The sequence below is a fragment of the Onychomys torridus genome, chromosome 18, assembly GCF_903995425.1.
Source record: "Onychomys torridus chromosome 18, mOncTor1.1, whole genome shotgun sequence".
Lineage (NCBI taxonomy): Eukaryota > Metazoa > Chordata > Mammalia > Rodentia > Cricetidae > Onychomys > Onychomys torridus.
Window position 1 is genome coordinate 39,682,881 of NC_050460.1, and position 5,644 is coordinate 39,688,524.

Here is a 5,644-nt window from a genome sequence, read left to right on the forward strand (position 1 = left end):
TGAGAGTGCTGGCCAGATGGGAGCTGAGGCTGGACAATGAGTCTCAGGAGGTCCCTGGGGTCTCCTTATCTTGTCCAGATAGGAGCTCCTCTTGTCCAGATGGGAGTTCCAGGGCAGGATGGAAGTTCTGGTCCAGATGGGAGTTCCAGGGCAGGATGGAAGCTGGGGACTGGTTTCTAAGTCTCTGGAAGTGACTGGGGTCTCTCTGGTCCAGATGGGAGTTACAGGGAAGATGGGAGCTGGGGCCTGGTCTCTGAGTCTCAGGAATTGGCTGGGGTCCTAGGCAGATAGGTGTGGGGTCAGGGTGTGGAAATTGCAGTATCTGCCTGCAGTCTTGGAAAATGGGAGCCTTCCTGCAGGGCCCGCCAAATGGCTGGAAACTGGGGCTAAATTGGACAGGTCTTCCTGGGATGGCTGGTTCCCAGGCGTGGGACCTAGAGGTGGGTGCCTCTCTGACTATAACCCCAGGCCCTAATCTCTGGTCCAGACAGGAGTTCTGGGGCAGGATGGAAGCTTGGGGCTGGTTTCTGAGTCTCAGGAAGTGGCTGTGGTCTCCAGCAGATGGGTGTGGGGGCAGGGCGTGGAGGTTGTATGGTCCACCATATGGTCTTGGAGAGGGGGAACCTTCCTGGTGGGGATGGTAGGTCCTACCCTATGGCCAGAACCTGGGGCCCAGTTGGGCAGATCTTCCCCAGAGTGGCTGGTTCCCAGGGCTGGGACCCAGGTATGGGCCTCTCTGGGTGTGACCCAAGGCACTCACCTCTGGTTCAGATGAGAGTTCTGGGGCAGAAGGGAGCTGGGGGCTGGTCTCTGAGTCTCAGAAAGTGGCTGGGGTCTCCAGCAGATGGGTGTGGGGGCAGGGTGTGGAGATTGCAGGGTCTGCCTGCAGTCTTGGAACAGGTGAAAATCCATTACTTTAGAAACCCTGAACTCAGTGCTTCACTGTTGTATATTTGCAAGCTTTACAGGTGTATATGGTACAGGTTTGCTCATCAGTAAGATGCTTTTCTTCTATGATCTAGCAGCTGTCTTACAAAATATATGTAAGTCCCAAGGCTCTCAAGAGGGAGCTGATGCAGCACTCGAAACCCCACTTAAATCCCACAGAGCTGGGGGTGTATTTACACTTATTTCACACCAGCCTTCTCTTGCCCTCTCACTGCTAGTGTTGCTTATTTTTTCCTATGCAGCTTACCTCCTCTGAAGAATGCATTACCATTGTCTCTAATTTTTAATTATTTATATTTTCCCTATCTATATAGCTTCAATAACAGGTTGAGCTCTTTTAACACTATTCTACTCTCATTTAATCTTTTTATTAAAAAAATCAACCAAGTGTGTGCTCACTTTGGCAGCACATAGACTAAAATTGGAACGATACAGAGAAGATTAACATGGCCTCTGCACAAGGATGAAATGCAAATCCGTGAAGTGTTCCATATTTTTCTTTGACTGTTACTTTTTTAACTGGTTTTCACTCTTGATAAATAAAAAGCTTCAAAATTGCAAAAAAAAATCACCAAGTACATAAATTCCTTTTACATTTTTAGATGACAGATGAAAAAAATTGAATTTATTAGCTCTCAGGAAAAGGACTAAGGGCACATCTTCTGTGGTGTTTTACCCAGAACATTGTGTAATATTTTAAAACAGTACTAAGTATTGAAACCAAGGCTTCTTGCATGTCAGGACAGTGCTTTTACAACTGAACCCTCATCCTCTTTTTACATTTTATCTTAAGTCAGAGTCTCACTGAGTTACCTAGGTTGGCTTTGACCTTGGGATCTTCTGCATTAGCCTCCTAAGTAAATGGAATTACAACCACTGTTTCCCTTCTTTTTCAACAATTCTGTTTCCTATACTATTTTTTCTGGTCTCTACTTACATTGAAACTCTAAACCATTATGAAGCACAATTACTTGGTACTATCATGAATAAGATCTACAAAATCCTGACCATGTTCCCTAAGTATGTGGAATTAAAGAACTGTAAAGTGTTTCCATTAGGAAAGCAAGGCTTTGTTGGGTGGTGGTCCTCAAATGATGATATAAAGTACATCTGAGTAGACAGTGTTAGTTTAAATAAAATAGGAAATATCAGTGCTGTCAGAATAGAAGTAATGTTGAGACAGGGTTGTTGGCATACAAGTTATTTCTGGGCTCTGGAATCCATCACAAGATGGGCCTGGTCATTCATCTTCAATCAGCCAATTTAAAGAGCTGCATTAATACTGAAAAGTGAAAAAAAAAGAGGGAGATTTAGTCAACAAAGGCACTTGGGGAAGAGTTACAAAGAAATTTAGTGCCTATCCCCACGTCATCCTGGCACCTTTACCTTTAGTTAAGTAGAAGGCTGGGGATATGCATAGATGAATAGTCCCAGCTAGTTGTGGTCCTAACCGTCATCGGCATTGTTCCAGTCTCTCCCATATGGTGTTCTGACCAGTTGTCAGCACTCTGTAAAACCTCCTTCCAGAAGACAAGCTCCTGCTCTGACTAGTACCAGGCTCCAGCTTTTTCTTTCTGTCAGTAGAAGATTCCTGTGGGAACATAGCTGCTCTGTTTATAATGGTCATGATTTGGAAACAGCCTAGACGTCTGTCAATGGATGGATAAAGAAAATATGGTATATTAACACAATGAAATGTTGCTCAACTGTTAAAACAAAACAAAACAAAACAGAAAAAAGCAGAACAGAACAAAACAAAACACCAAAATCATATGAGTGAGGTAAGCCAGATCCAAAAAAAAAAAAAAAACCAAGTGTGGTATGTATTCATTTATGCCGATGTTAGCTTTTAAATCTTTGATAAGCAGGCTACAAATCCATATAGAGGTTAGGTATAGAGTAAGGAACTACAGGGGAGGGAAGGATCTTTGAAATACAAAGTTATATAGAGATGGGGAGAGGAAACCGAGGTTGGAGTAATAAACTTAGGGGAAAGGAAAAGATTTTTAATGAGGGGAATATAAGAAGGGATAAATAAAACTGGTGGCCACTTGGGAAGTCATATGGAAACTTACTACTGTAGAAGCTTTTTATCATACTATATATATATGAAAGAACTCTAACTGGGATCACCAGATAACAGGGGGGACAAAGAAGAAAATTCCTGGGGGTGTTCCAGTTCCTGGGGGTGCTTTGTTTCAGTCTGATAGTCAAAGTGATAGAGACAAATGTCTGCTTAAAATGCTCTCATTCTTTTGAAACAGACTGGTTTGCACAACTATAGAATTTTGAGGATTAATATTTAAGTTAGAGTTAATTGAAGATCAAAGGTGATGTTTCTTTTTAATCATAACATTGAGAGATTAGCAAAAGTTTGAAAGGTTGAATCATGGACATGTTTTCAGAGCTGAGAATGAACTGGCCAATAATGCATTCATATAGCAAAATAGGCATGGCAGTTAAAGCAAGAGCATTATTGATTGGGCCAACTATTCAACCTGATGAAATCAGTGTCTTTCACTGGAGATGTAGAATGATCTTAATGATGCACAAGAATCAACTGAGGCTAGTCATGAAAGGTCCAGAGGAATGTTTGCTTACAAGTAGGATGTGTGAGTACTTTATGGAAGACTGGTCATAAAATGTTGAGAGTGAACAACATGAAGCAAACTGTGTTAACAGCAAATAGCTCAAAAATTAGGAAAGAAGAGAGTAAACTCAGATGTAGATCTTGTGAATGCATAGACACTAAAAGGACTGCCATGGAAACTGAGGCCTAGAGTGCATCAGGAGAAATGGTGGCCTCTGTGAATCCTGCAGGCTTGGTATGTGCAGGGTTACTTTTCTGTTTTGCTATTGGCTTTTCTAATGTTAATGACAGTATCTTACCATTTAGATATTGAACATCAATGAGGGGTTCTCAGTTCAGAAGCTTTCTCTAGGCTGTAGGCTAAAGAAACAGGGGGTGGAAAACCAATGTGGAAGTGCAGAAGATTGGGCTGGAATCTTGAGGATGGTGAGTCATTGTACATACCAGGTTCCTAGTAAATAGACAAGTGAAAAAGTAGCTTTGAAGGCAGAGAGGGTGAGTGTGAAAGAGCCGAGAGAAAGCAAGTCTTGGAGGCTACCCAACTCTGGAAAGAACTTCGTCAGACACAAACCAATCTTGGCCACTGGGAAAGGATGGAAACATAAAGACTAACAAGTTCAACATGGGGCACACTGGCTTCCCTTACTCCAGTAGTCCTGTGCACCCCGGCTGTCCTGTATCTAAGAGCTGAACACATGAAAAGAAACTTGTGACTTATACACCTCACCACCTTACCCATTAACATAATTGTAATATGCTAATTTAAAAAAAGAATATTAGACCTCTGAAATCATCAAAATTTTCAAGGTTAACAACTTTCTCTGATCTTGTTTTTCTGTTTGTTTTGTTGTTCTTTTTTTTTTCCTGTAATTATGAATTCAGTCGCTCTGTCACCATGAGCTGACTCCCATGCTGATAAATAACAGAGTTAATGGAGATGTATTGACAGAGATTTAAAAAGCCCATTTCAACCTTTAAAAAGTAAGAATAAGTGAAACTGATGCTTTTTAAACTACTCCATAAAATTTAAAAAGGAAGAATAATTCCAAATTCTTTTTATGAAGCCAGCGTTACACTGATATCTGAACCATATAACGAAACAGCAAAAAGAGAAGATTACAGACCAAATCTCCAAGATGAACATAGATGCAAAAAAAGTCAACAAAACACTTATAGAACAAATTCAAGAACACTGAAAGGATCACTCGCAGTGATTAAGTCAGCTTCATTTCAGAGACACAGGGATAGTTCAACATATCTAATCCATCACATAAGCAGAGTCAAGGATGGAAACTACATCAGTATCACATTAGATGTAGAAAAGCCTTGGCAGAAAAACTTAGTGCTAGTTTTTTTAAATCACCTTTATTTGAGTTGTGGTCAATCTAATAAAACCTCTAAATAATTCAGGCTATTGGCATTGATCTTAATTATCCTGCAGAACATGATATTTAGACCCTATTGATAAAGACAACATATCCATATAGACATGGCAAAGGCACGCTGGTACTCACCTTGGATCTTCATCGCTAGTGGATTACTTTCATAGTGTTAGAAGGTGTTATCTAAAGCTGTGGAGCTCCCAACTGGATCAGGCCCTTTGGATAAGTGAGCCAATTGAATAGCTTGAACTGTTTGGAAGGCATCCAGGCAGTGGGACCCAGACCTGTCCTTAGTGCATAAGCTGGCTGTTTGGAACCCTGGGCTTACACAGGGACACTTTGCTCAGCCTGGAAGGAGGGGACTGGACCTGCCTGTACTGAATCCACCAGTTTTAAATGAATACCCAGGGAAGGCTTGGCCCTGGAGGACATGGGAGTGGAGGGGAGTGGCTGGGGGGAAGGTAGGGGTAGGGGTGGGAGGGGGGAGTACAGGGGAACCCATGGCTGATATGTAAAATTAAAACACAAATATAATAAAAAATAATAATAATAAATCCAAAAAAAGGGAAAAATCCTAAAGACAACACACACACACACACACATACACACACACACACACACACACACACACACACAAAGAAGGTGTTATTTATACATGATACTGGGGGAAAAGAGTCCTCAACAATCTTACTCAATTATTATAACTGAAAAGTTACAATAACTA

At 41.4% G+C, this 5,644-nt stretch overlaps 1 long non-coding RNA gene and 1 other non-coding gene across 2 annotated transcripts; one reads left to right on the forward strand and one right to left on the reverse strand.

The window, feature by feature from the left end:
• Nucleotides 1-1,339: 1,339 nt before the first annotated feature.
• Nucleotides 1,340-1,446, forward strand: LOC118570126. Its single transcript, XR_004943124.1, has one exon. It is a non-coding gene; the product is annotated as a U6 spliceosomal RNA (small nuclear RNA).
• A 79-nt stretch (nt 1,447-1,525) lies between these two features.
• On the reverse strand, nt 1,526-4,519 carry LOC118569287. The gene is made up of 3 exons (XR_004943063.1): nt 3,838-4,519; nt 2,335-2,539; nt 1,526-2,230 (listed from the first exon to the last, which is right to left on the reverse strand). It is a non-coding gene; the product is annotated as an uncharacterized LOC118569287 (long non-coding RNA).
• Nucleotides 4,520-5,644: the final 1,125 nt, after the last annotated feature.